Source organism: Eublepharis macularius, chromosome 9, assembly GCF_028583425.1.
Source record: "Eublepharis macularius isolate TG4126 chromosome 9, MPM_Emac_v1.0, whole genome shotgun sequence".
Taxonomy (NCBI): domain Eukaryota; kingdom Metazoa; phylum Chordata; class Lepidosauria; order Squamata; family Eublepharidae; genus Eublepharis; species Eublepharis macularius.
The window spans coordinates 87,211,512-87,224,238 of record NC_072798.1 but is presented as its reverse complement, the minus strand read 5'-3'; positions in this window follow the sequence as shown (position 1 = coordinate 87,224,238).

Sequence of the window (12,727 nt, the reverse complement as noted above, 5' to 3'; positions counted from 1 at the left end):
CTGTCTGTGGAATTTTTTTTAATGCAATTTTACTTTCAAATGTCCTTAAGTGGCTTCCTGCTTAAGCCTCCATAAACCAAGTGGAGTGCTTTATGGGGCTAGCTATTAGCCTCCTGTTTTGTAAATTGGACTCTCTTTTTTTGTCATAGGCATGTTCCTTGGTGACAGATTGCTGAGAAACTTGACAGTTATATAAGAACAGAAATTTTAGTTAAAAAGAAATTTAAACGTGTTCCTTACACAGTCTAAATTTAAAATGCTAAAGCTGTAGATGTAATATTTGTAAAAATATTACATTTATATGACTCAGAGGTGGTCTGTAGCTGAACTCAGTACAATATATAATATACTTTTTAAAATTTTTAGTCTGCAAGCATTGATAGATCTTGCTACTTGAAGTGTCCTTATCCAAAAAGCCCAGTCTGAAACGCCAAAAAAACTACCGTGTGTGATTTGTTTCAAGTTTTTAACATTTAAGTATTTATATTCCAGTTTTCTTCCCAATCAGCATCCAAAGCAACTTACCCTGTTCTCCATTTTATCCTTACAATAATGTTTTATCCTTACAATAACAACCGTGTGAGGTAGGTTAGAGTAAAAAAGAACAACTGGCTCAGCAATCTGTGAATGACTGGCTCAGCAAACGGGGATTCAAATCTGAATCTCTGAGCTCTTAGTCTGACACTCTTACCACGATTATAAATAAGCTTCATGCATCAAATTCAAGGGGTGTAAAAACAACCCCTCTTCAGAGTTTTCTAGTACCCAATTTTTGGAGGCTCAGGAATAAAACAGTAATTTGGGCATCTGCATCATTTCTACCGTTAGCAAAGAGGTCATTAGAAATATCTTCAGATCTTTCTAAGAATAAGGGTAACTTGGACACAATGTATGTACCAATTTTCTAGCTTTGAAAGTAGCTTACATAGTCTAAGGGCCAAGCTTCACATGACGAATGACACTTGAACGGCAAGTGGATTGAGTGGAGGGCAAGTGAACAGGGAGAAATACACTTACTGTTCAAGTGTCATTCGTTACTTGTAGCTTGGCCCTAAGGGAAGACTCATGTCCATTATCTTTAGGGCTGCCAACACTGGCTTGGGAAATTCCTGGAGACTTTGGGGGTGAAGCCTTGGGAGTGTATGATTTCATGAGGGAAGGGAGCTCGGCATAGAGTCTATCTCCTAAAGCAGCCATTTTCTTCAGGCGAACTGACCTCTGTCATTTGGAAATGAGTTGTACTTCCAGGCAATCTCTAAGCCCCCCGCTGGAGTGTGGCAACACTATGTTGCAAGCTCCTTAGATTGGTTTTAGGAAGATTGATTAAATCAAGTGAACTGCTTTAGAGGGACAGCTAATTAAAAGATACAGCAGTGAGCTATTCTTAAATAATTTTCTAGTAATCAAGGCGGCTTGATAACTATATATGTGTCACATTTCACCTTCTTAGCAAGAATAATAGTACCTAAACCACTTGGAAGTAGCCTTAATACCCCTCTGTTCTGAGGAAGAGTTGTACAAATGCCGACTTCAAAGAGAGTTGTAGAAAATGTCCTTATAATCAGGGGGTCTTGGGCGAAATATATAGGCTTCTCAGTTGCCCGCCAGTGGCAGGCAAACTCCCAGGAGTTTGCCCCATTGCCTGCCAATCACTGGTGATCAGCAAGAGGTTGACCCCCCCCCCCCCCAGCAATCACCTGCAGCCATCAGACAACCTGGGAAAGCATACACCATGTGTGATCCCGGTTGGGCATGACGACTTACTTCTCAAAGTGACGTTGTCACATTGGCCACGGGCATGCTCCTGTGCTTTGATGAGGCCAATTTTGGCCCCAAACGGGCTGAATTTACCCTGTGCAAATTGTGAGAGCATACCTGTGGCTGGCATGATAAAGTTATTTCTCAGAAGTGACATGGTCATGCAAGCGCTGGGAGTGTGCACCTGCAAAGTGAGTGTGCACAGAAGACTCCTGGGAAGCAGAAGGCAAGTGCCAGGTCCCCTTCTCCTACCAGAAGAGTATAGGGACCTGGCAAACCTATAAATGTACCAAATGTCAGGAGTAATCCTCTGCAGGTTCGCTTAGAATTAAGTCTGGTTTGATTCAGTAGTGCACTGCTTGTATCCAGGAAAGTGTTCTTAGAATTGCAGCCTTCATCTCAGGGCCAAGCTACACATGACGAATGACACTTGAACGGCAAGTGTATTTCTCCCTGTTCACTTGCCCTCCACTCAATCCACTTGCCGTTCAAGTGTCATTCATCATGTGGAGCTTGGCCCACACTCAATGGTGTGCTTAGACCACTCTGGGGTACACCCTGTTCACAGGTTACAGTGAATGCACATACAATCCATGTACAATGAGCCCTTGCCTGTTCCCTGTACATCTTTTAAGTAATTCTCATGTTACCTCCAATGGGTGTTTAGCTAAACTTGTGACTGAAACCCCACATTTATCCAGGTACTGGTCCCTGGTTTCATTCGTGTGTGTGTTTATAGTGCCCTGAAGTCATAGCTGACTTATGGTGACCCCCAGTGGGCTTTTCTTGGCAACAGACTATCATAGCCTGCCTCTGCAATCCTGGTCTTTGTTGGTGGTCTCCCATCCAATTACTAACCAAGGGCAACCCTGCTTAGCTTCTGAGATCTGATGAGATCAGGCTCATCTGGGCTATTCAAGTCAGGGTGGTTCCATGCGTAAAGTAAGTGTATGTTGGCCCTTTCTTACAAATTTGTGTATGCATGTACATGCAGGTTGAATGCACATTCGTTGTAACATGGAAACAGCTTGTGAGTTTTTGTTTCGAGGGAAAGATGTACAGATTCCCAATTTTCTGATCTTCTATAGTGAGTAGTTTTCTCCAGCCTAGAGTGTTACTATCTTTCACCTTTTTCAGTCATTCCCACAAGTACTTCAATGAGACCTAAGCTTCTAGGAAGATACATTATTTGTATATGAATATATTTGTATATGAATACAAATACATTGGAGTTGGTGCTTAAAAGAAAGAAACTTTTTTTAGAACAAATGCAGTTCTGTGTCTACTGTCTTATATGTTTCCAACTTTTTCCCACCACTGCTTTCAATTTCCAAATCAAGCCAGCCTTGCATAAAATCATTTTTTGACAGCTAGCTTATATCAAGCACCGTTCCGTTAGTTCAGGCTAAAACTGGAAGCAATCGCTCTAATCTAAGCACTTCCCCCCAATACTAAAATGCGTTTAAAACTTGTTGACTCACCACTTCCTTACTAGTAATTTTCTTCTTAAATTGAAGAGCCATTGAGGCTTATTTGCCATTTCTCTGAATACAAGAATATAACAATCAGATAATATTAAGACTCACCAAGGAATTTTCAGCCAGTGATGGTTTTCCCTTCCCTTGTCTGAGACATAAAAATCACCAACTGCAATCTCCGCACACTTTCCTGGGAGTAAGCGCCATTGAATCTAATGGGGCTGGCTTTCAAATAAACAACACTGTTCCACAAAAAATAAACTTCAAAGAGAATATACAAAGGGAAAGACATGGTTGCCGGGTCCCTCACCCTCGTTCATTTCATTTCTTTATTTACAGTCATTTGACCAATTATGTATCACTGTTGAACTAAAAAGAAAATTCAAATCATAGAATAGAACAAATAAAACTATTTAAAATTAAGATCTAGTTACAGTACAATATGATTTCCAAGACCTGAATATCACCAAACAGTAGATAATTAATCTTGGCATTCTTATCAGACAGAAGATAATTTAGTCTAGCTTTTTCAGTGAGACCAGAATTTTTACCTAATAACAGTATGATCATCTCATCATATGCTTCCTTACAATATGGGCAGCTTAAAAACATGTGCTTTATTGTCCCTTGTACATGCGTGCATAGCACATGTGTGCTCACAGCTCTTGAAGTGATGTCCTTTCCGGTTCAACCTGGAAGCGACATCCCTCTGAGAGCCTCTCTAAATGAGATGAATTACACAAAGACACTCAAGTGAAGCGAGACACAATGTTAGCTGGGAAGCCGAGTTCGTAAAAGAACAGATCGGAAGGCTTTGTCAATTTCCCTCTCTATAGCGTCTGCAAATTTTGCTCCTCAGGGGTTTTGTTTATTTCCTCTTTGGCTCCTTGAAGGCTCTGTCAGTTTTGCCTCCCCTAACAAACCCTCTGAGGAGCAATCTTTGCAGGCTCTGTAGAGAGGTGAAATTGACAAAGCCTTCCGATCTGTCCTTTTAAAAACTTGGCATCCTGGCTAGCATCTTGCCTCATTTCACTTGAGCGTCCTTATATAATTCGTCTCGTTTAGAGAGGTTCTGAGACACATTCACTTCTGGTTTGAATCTGGTTGCATCATTTCAAGCCCCACAGAGTGCACAGGCTCCATTTCTCTGCATGCTCTGCCTGCCCCCCAGCACACACCTTCCCCCTCCTCCAGCCAGATGAGTGATGGCAGCAGGAGGCAGCTAAGGGCAAGGGATCCGCCACCCCCAGAATGAGCTGGCAATGCTAAAAAAAGTGCTGAATTAATTTAGAACTCGTTAAAAAAAAATCACAGCTCCCCGTCCTCCTCCAAATGACAGCCTTTCAACTATTTAAAGAAAGCAATCCTGTCCCCCCTCAACCTCCTCTTCTCCAAACTAAACATTCCCAAGGCCCCCAGCCTTTCCTCATAGGGTGTAGTCTCCAGACCCCTGATCATTCTTGTCACTCTCCTCTGCACCCTCTCGATTTTGTCCACATCCTTTTTGAAGTGAGGCCTCCAGAACTGCACACAGTACTCCAGGTGCGGCCTGACCAAGGCAGTATAGAGAGGGGCTATGACCGCCTGCAATTTCAATGCAATGGCCCTTTTGATACAACCCAAGACTGAGTTTGCCTTTTTTGCCACACATGCCTCACCTGCCTCTGTGTCCTTCCTTTGCCCTCTCACAAGCTGTCCCACCACAGTCACATCTGTCCACACTGTCTGCCCACCCTTTCCCTGATGGTGCTGAGAGCAGCAAGGGGTGCCACTGCCATGGTCACAGGGAATACTGATAATTAGAGATGGGCATGAACTGCATTACGAACCTCAAAAACCCATGAAAATGGCGATCGCGCAATCATGACCCAGCGGATCGTGATCGGCCAAGGCCAATGAACCAGCATTTGGAAGAAGCCTGGTTTGGTGCATTTGGCCATGGTTCGGGAAGCCAGACACTCAGGCGCCAGCAATCAATTCCCCTGGCAATGGAGCCGGGGGAATGCCTGAGCTCTGTCTGCCCTCCTTCTGTCACCCTGGAAACCCGAATGGAAGCCCAGCTTTCCTTGATCAGCAGGGCTTCCTTCCAACCACGGAGCTGCAAAGCAATTACAATCTGGGAGAAGACACCCAGGGGAGGGAGGAGGAAGGGGGTGTTCTGTAGCCATGGGCACGCCAATCTCATCCCTGCAAACCCTGATAGGCAGCTCTAACGGCCAAACACAGACCTCCAGTGTTGCTGAATGGGACCCATGCTTATAAATAGCCATGGTCTCCCAGGCTGGGTTTCAGTTTCTGTGAGCAGTGGAGTGGGACAGAGCTCTTGCTTGCCACTTTGGCCTCCACAAACCACGATCCGGTTCGGTTTGGTTCAGCAATGGGAGATGTCCGTTGCATTTCAGGAATTTGGGATCGTGGTCTGCACCGCACCACGATCCACTGGTTCATTATTTTTTTTTGGTCCGTGCCCATGTCTACAGATAATTCTTGTACCTTCCTCATGCCCTTCTCCAGCAACACTTGGGGCGTATGCATCTGGGAGCAGAGGTGACAAAGCACTCACAAGTAGGCAATAGAAGGGTGTGAGTACAGGCATCAGAGGAGATGCATGAGTCTGCAGCAGTGGGCCCCACCAGAAGCCAGGGGCCCTGGCCACTGTCCCACCTCACCATGCACAGACACCGGTCCAGCAGACGGCCGCAGTTTATAATTATGCTCACTTTTTTGCATACCTCTGAGGAATTGCTGCACCTTCAGCAGAACCAAACGCTAAAATTGGGCTGAGATTAGGTATGTCTAGTCACTCCCATTTTGTTTTGTAAGAACTAACCTCTTAAGGACGTGCACGTTTCCCGATTTAGAACTTTCATTCTCTCTCCAGCTTCTAGATAAAATCTGGCAGCGGTGAGGTTGTAACTGGAATGCTGAGACTGAAAGCAAAGAGTCAGCAAGCCAAGAGCCAGCATCCCGGAAAGAGGAGTCAGCCCTGAAGCACAGCATTCGGTCTGCCAGGATAAAAGAGAGGATTTAGAAGAGCACAGGGAACGCCAAGAGCGAGTGGCATTTTCAATCTTGTGTACAGGAATTGTGGATGACGTCGTTAATATATTAGATGGGTTGTTGTGTAGCAAATTAGCAAATTAACCACATTAGCTGTAAACCCTGGGAAGATGCACAGTCTGCGATTCCTGAACAAATCTGTAAGCTCTTCTCTCTGCAAGTCACCACTAGGGCCTTGAGCTGGTAGCAGAGCCAGTTCACAGGCAGAGGGAACGGCTGGGTGGCTTGATTTCTACAGCATTTCCCTGCAGTGATATTGCAGTCCAGCAGGATCAAGTGACCCAGCAAGCCAGTAGCATCAGATCTGGCCTTGCTACCTCTAGCCCGACTCTGCAGGGTGAGGAGGGTGATGTCGGGGACTGAAGCAGAGTGTTTCCTTACAAGACATCTTACATTAGGATGCTCAAGTGTAGGGAGATACAATGTTAGCTGGGAAGCATAGTTTAAAAAGACAGAGCCAAAGGCTCTGTCAATTTCACCTCTCTACATGAAGGTAGTTTAAAAGGCAGAGCTGGCAGAGATCGCTCCCCAGAGGGTTTGTTAATTTCATCTTCGCCTCCCCAAAGGCTCTGTCAATTTCACCTCCCCTTTGGGGAAGTGAAGATTAACAAAACCTCCCAGGAGGGATCTCTGTGGCTCTGTGTAGAGAGGTGAAATTAAACTATGCTTCCCAGCCAATATTGCCTCTCCCTACACTTGAGCATCCCTGTGTAGATGTCTTGTGTAGACAGACTCTGAGTTACTAAAGACTAACTGGGAAGCTTCCTACTGACCAACCAGCAAATGTTTTAACAATCTTCCTGGAACTAAATTATTTGTTAAGCCAGCAAGTACAAAACCCCACTGGAGGAATTTGCTGGAACAATTCTATTTTGTAGTTCTATGTACCGTTCTCAAGTTACAGGTTGAGATAGTCTGACAGACTATCTACTAGTTTGAATTGGGGGGAAGCAAATAAAACAAGAATAGCAATATTATCCATTTCTCACTTTATAGGAGAGGTCTCTCAAATGCTTTTGCATGCATTGCTTGCTTGTAGCTATATTGCATAATGAGTTTTGTAGTCTTAAGCTTCCAGAAACGGTACCCATCATGCATGGATGTGCTCCACTCAGGAGAATGAATGTGCCTTGGAGGGGAAAAAAGTATTTAAATGTACGAATGCATATCATTGGCTCTCTCACACACATTTTTCATTATGAGAACACAAATCGCCTGGTGCCCAAACATTGACAGTGCAAACCATTTGAAATAAAAAAGATTAAATGCTTTGAGAATTCAAATATTGGGAGATTACAGAACACAAGCATGTAACATAAGCATGGGAGCCAGGGTCACCAACCATTTTTTACTTAGATTCCAAATTGATCAGATCGTCTTCTCATTCAAATCTCACAGCTCCTCAGAGGTTTTGTTAATTTCATCTTGACAGAGCCTTTGGGGAAGTGAAGATGAAATTAACAAACCCTCTGGGGAGGGATCTCTGCCGGCTCTGTCTTTTAAACTACCTTCATGTAGAGAGGTGAAATTGACAGCAGCTTTGGCTCTGTCTTTTTAGACTGAAGTAACTCTGCACAGTTTCCTAGCAAAATGTGATTAGCACCTTCAAACATCTAGATAAAATTTGTTTTCCAAATGTTTGAAAATTCCTGTATGAATACTTCATACATTCTGGCAATGCCTTCTCACGACTGTCCCCTCTCCCCCATTTCCCCAAAGAACTAAAGAAAAAATTCTGAAGGAAAACCATTTTCAGACTAAAGGAGATGTCACACTTGGGTTCAATGGCACCTTCTGGGGCAATGCCACCTGTCACACAGAGTTCCTCTTTGCCCGCCTCATCATCAGCTGCCACGAGCCCTTTATTTATTCCCTTTCATGCACAGCTAAAGAGCGCTGTTCCTGCTATGCTTTATCTGCAGTCCCTTCCAGGGTGCCAGATTGAATAAAAAAATAAATCGGATCCTGGAGTTCTGGAGTGACATCATTGCTGGCCACTCCCGCAGTGCTCCTCTGGCCCTCAAGCCACTTCCTGGGCATACAGGAGAAGGCTGGCCCGGCTGGGCGCTCCTCCGGTGCTCGGGCGGGCAAGTGGGCTGGAAGCTGGGGGGAGGTGGAACAGGCGGCTCAGGAGGCTGGCCGGATCTGTCGGCCACTCCCCCAGGAGAGCAGGGGAGGCGGCCACAGGCACAGGAAGGCCTGCTGGCACTATCGCCAGCTGTGGCAGGCCAGCTCCTCCGCCACGTACAAAAATACCGGACATTTATATGTCTGGTATTTTAACTGCTTTTCCCTTGGAGAGTCTGATAAATAAAATTGACAGTCTTGGAGAAAACAGACACCTAGCAACCCAAGTCCCTTCTCTACTTGCTGGGCCGGACTGGCATTACTCTCTGCTGCCTGGTCCTCTCCATCTCATGCCCTGGAGCCTTTTTCTCCCTTGAGAGCTGCCCCTGCTCTTCCGTTGAGCAAGACGCCTGCAAGCAAGTCTTCACTTGCTCTGCTTTTGGCAAGCTTTTTCCTTGCCATCTATCCTCCTGTCTCCCAGCTGCCATTTTATCAGGTTCCAATCTGACCACTACAGCTCCCTGGTGCTTTTAAACTCCTCTGTTGGTGGCGGTGCAGGGCCTATATGTGGCTCTTGTGGGCCTCCTCTGTCACAGGAAAACAAAAAAAGAAAATAAAGTTCAAAACAGATTGTCTCAATTAGGGTGAGTGTTCATAGCCAGGAATTCTTTCTGCCGTTGTTTTCCTGCAATATAGACCCAAGTTTGAGGATGTTCAGTAAAATAGTTGCCAAGACTCACTCCTCCGTTCCCTGACAGTTTTCTTCCAGTAGTAGCCTGCTCAGTCTCCGCCCCAGGTTTTGCAGGAATTAGGGAGTAAGAGACTTCCACTCACAAGAAGGAACTATTCGTAAAAAAGGGAAGTGTGACAAGCTAGTACACACTGATAAAGCCTGAAGCAGACCCCCCCTCTCCTTTTACACAAGCAACTTTACAGTCACAGTTGAGATTTAACGGTTTATTTTTGAAAGATAAAAACATATCACGGTGAGAATAAATTATGTGATTCATACAAAAGCATTTCAATCTTTGCCTTAACAAAAATAAAGCAAAGAAACGCCAGAACACATTACTCACCTGTTCACGTAATTGCAAAGCTTGAAATATATCGCCGGTGTCAAAAGATAGATTAAATTCTACTTACGGAGGAATCGTGTTTCTCCTACATGCCTTCAAAAGCTTCCATTTTGAGAATTATGATTTTCATGGTGTTACATAATTGCAATTGGAAGTTAAATCTGATTGGTTTTATAACAGTATATTTTATATAAATCCTGCACTTAAATTTGAAAATGACTCAACTTCAAGGCAGAAAAAAACACTTGCCCTTGCAAAAAATAGTATAATTGCCACTTCAGAATAGTTCTCTAATTTCAATTAGCTTAGATTGAAGGCCTTTGTAACTTCAATTTTAAATGCTGCTAATAGAGCATAACTGGAATGGTGCATAGGTTTAGCCAAGAGTTACAAGGTAGTGGCATGTACAACACATTTAACATGTGCCAGGACATAGGAGTGACCCTCAGATTTGGCCTCATCATCTCCTACATAAAAGCCCAGCAGGTCCCATGATTTTTCTTTGTACATACATTAACAACAACAACAACATTTGATTTATATACCGCCCTTCAGGATGACTTAACACCCACTCAGAGCGGTTTACAAAGTATGTCATTATTATCCCCACAATAAAACACCCTGTAAGATGGGTGGGCCTGAGAGAGCTCTGAGAAGCTGTAACTGACCCAAGGTCACGCAGCTGGCTTCAAGTGGAGGAGTGAGGAATCAAACCCGGTTCTCCAGATTAGAGTCCCGCGCTCTTAACCACTACACCAAACTGGCTCCTCCATTGAGCATTCAACCTATTGTACATTGCATTCAACTTACAAATGGTGGAATGGGTGGTTTCAAACCCCTTTATCCAGACATTGATCTCTAGTTTTATTTTTTTTAATGAATGTGCACTGGCTCTTTCTACAAACAGATGCGCATATGTATATGCAAGATGTATGCTCGTTCACTGTTACATGTGTACAGGGCGAATATATTTATTGTGAACTGGATTTTATGTGCATTTCTTTGTGAATAGATTCTACTTACTGGCTATGTCCACAAGCATCCCTCAAAACTGTGGGCAGATGTTATGGACAGGTCCTATTTGTTTATGATTATATGTACATGGGCCCTGGCTCAAAGCTGCCCATGGCAGGACATGTGAGTCCAAAGCTCATTCCCACATCGTGTTGATTCAGGGCCACTGTGAACCATAACAGGCACCCAGGCATAGATTCTCACACTATCCATTTGCAATCCAAACTTATGTTAACCAATTGCAAGACCAGGACCCTGGAATGTTGTACTCCTAATCTTCCATTCTTAGCAGCCCTGCGTTGATTATATGCACACTGAATGATGTGTGTGTAAGTCATAAAAACTTAATATTTTATACATCTCTCAAAGGAGTGCAGTCTAAGTCGAGTTTTTCACAATAAGCAACCTCCAGCACAGTTCGTGTCATTTCTACCACGTATGTATTGTCGAAGGCTTTCACGGCTGGAGAACAATGGTTGTTGTGGATTTTCCGGGCTGTATAGCCGTGATCTTGGCATTGTAGTTCCTGACGTTTCGCCAGCAGCTGTGGCTGGCATCTTCAGAGGTGTAGCACCAAAAGACAGAGATCTCTCAGTGTCACAGTGTGGAAAAGATGTTGGCAGGTCATTTGTATCTACTCAGGATGGTGGGGTTGGGCTGAGTCATCCTGGGCTGACTCATCCTGGGAAACTCTTACATATTGCCAAATAGCAGACAGAAAGGGGAACAATTCACAATGGTGCAATTATGCCAATATAAGTAAATGTTTTATTTAAAAATAGTGACTTATGGTAAGCAGATCAGAGTTTCATAACTGGAACTACTCTGTAGCATGGTGAAATAAGAGTGCAAAGACCATTTATACATTACAGAGGTTGCACTTCTATTCCTCACAAAGACAAAAAGATCCAAATAAACTAACAACGGATTATTTCCTAGACACAATGGGGAAAAAATGGAATAAATGCCAATGTGATCTGGAATTCTTGTTACAAGTTACCACCATGTATGGTGGAGAGTGCTCTCAAGTCATAGCTGGCTTATGGCAACCCCTGGTGGGGTTTTCATAGCAAGAGACTAACAGAAGTTGTTTGCCATTGCCTAGCTCTGCAACCCTGGTCTTCATTGGCGGTCTCCCATCCAATTACTAACCAAGGCTGACTCTGCTTAGCTTCTGAGATCTGACAAGATCAGGCTTACCTGAGCTATCCAGGTCAGGGCACAACTGCGGGTAAACAATGATAATTGCACTATGTTTGACTAACCTGGAGCCACCCCAAGATGTGGCATAACCTCTTCTATTCCACAGTCTTGGAGGACATCAAGAAGCTGTTGTTCAGTAGAATACCAACTTTCCTGTACAAAGGAAATGGCCACCCAATTGTTGTTTAGGGAACATCTTTTATCTATCCATTTTTAGCCAATCCAAGCATGTCCAAATGGTGTGCATAGTTCTTCCTGTTTTATCCTTATAGCTGCCTTAAGAAGTAAGTTAGACAGTGAAAGAATGATGGCCCAAAGTCACCGATTGAACTTTATGGATGAGTTCAGTTTGGAACCTGAGTCTCCCAGTGCTGTCTTACAAAACTCAACATCATATTGGTATGTCTGTGTTCTGCTTTATCTGCCTGCTTCATTTAGCACATCTGAGTTTTTTTTAAACAATGCATAGGGTATGTCAGTTCTAGGGACGGCAGTCCATGACAGATAGATCCCCAACCCCCTCACAGCAAGCACTCCGGGGTCTTGAATGAAAAGGTTTTATTATAGAGATCCATTACGTTCACAGGTACATCCAAAGATGAGAGAGTTGGCAGGAATGACAATACAAGCATATGCACTTTGATATAAGGAGCATGATTCCCCCTCCCCTTGGGAGATGAGAAATTAGGTGCGAAAATCCTACAGTCTCATGAGAACATAAAAGCTTTGTCTGGGCAGAGAAAGGTAAAAGATTACAAGGAGTCCAACTCCCTCTGTCTCTTGGGAAAAGAGACAAGACAGCTGCAAGGTCAACCAGCCAACTCTAGAGATAACAGGCTCAGCACTATTGCTTTCATTTTCAGGCAGGCCAAATAGGACATGGATATAATGGTTACAGTAATATGAGCATAATATGAGAGCATACAGGTACACAGTGTGATCAAGTCAATACAAAGAGCAGAGAACATATGAATGGCAAGGATGACTGGTAGGCAGCCATGACAGGGTACTTAGCTCACATTGCTTCCTCATCACTTGGTTGTTTATCAAAACATCTGGGAGATAGTGAAG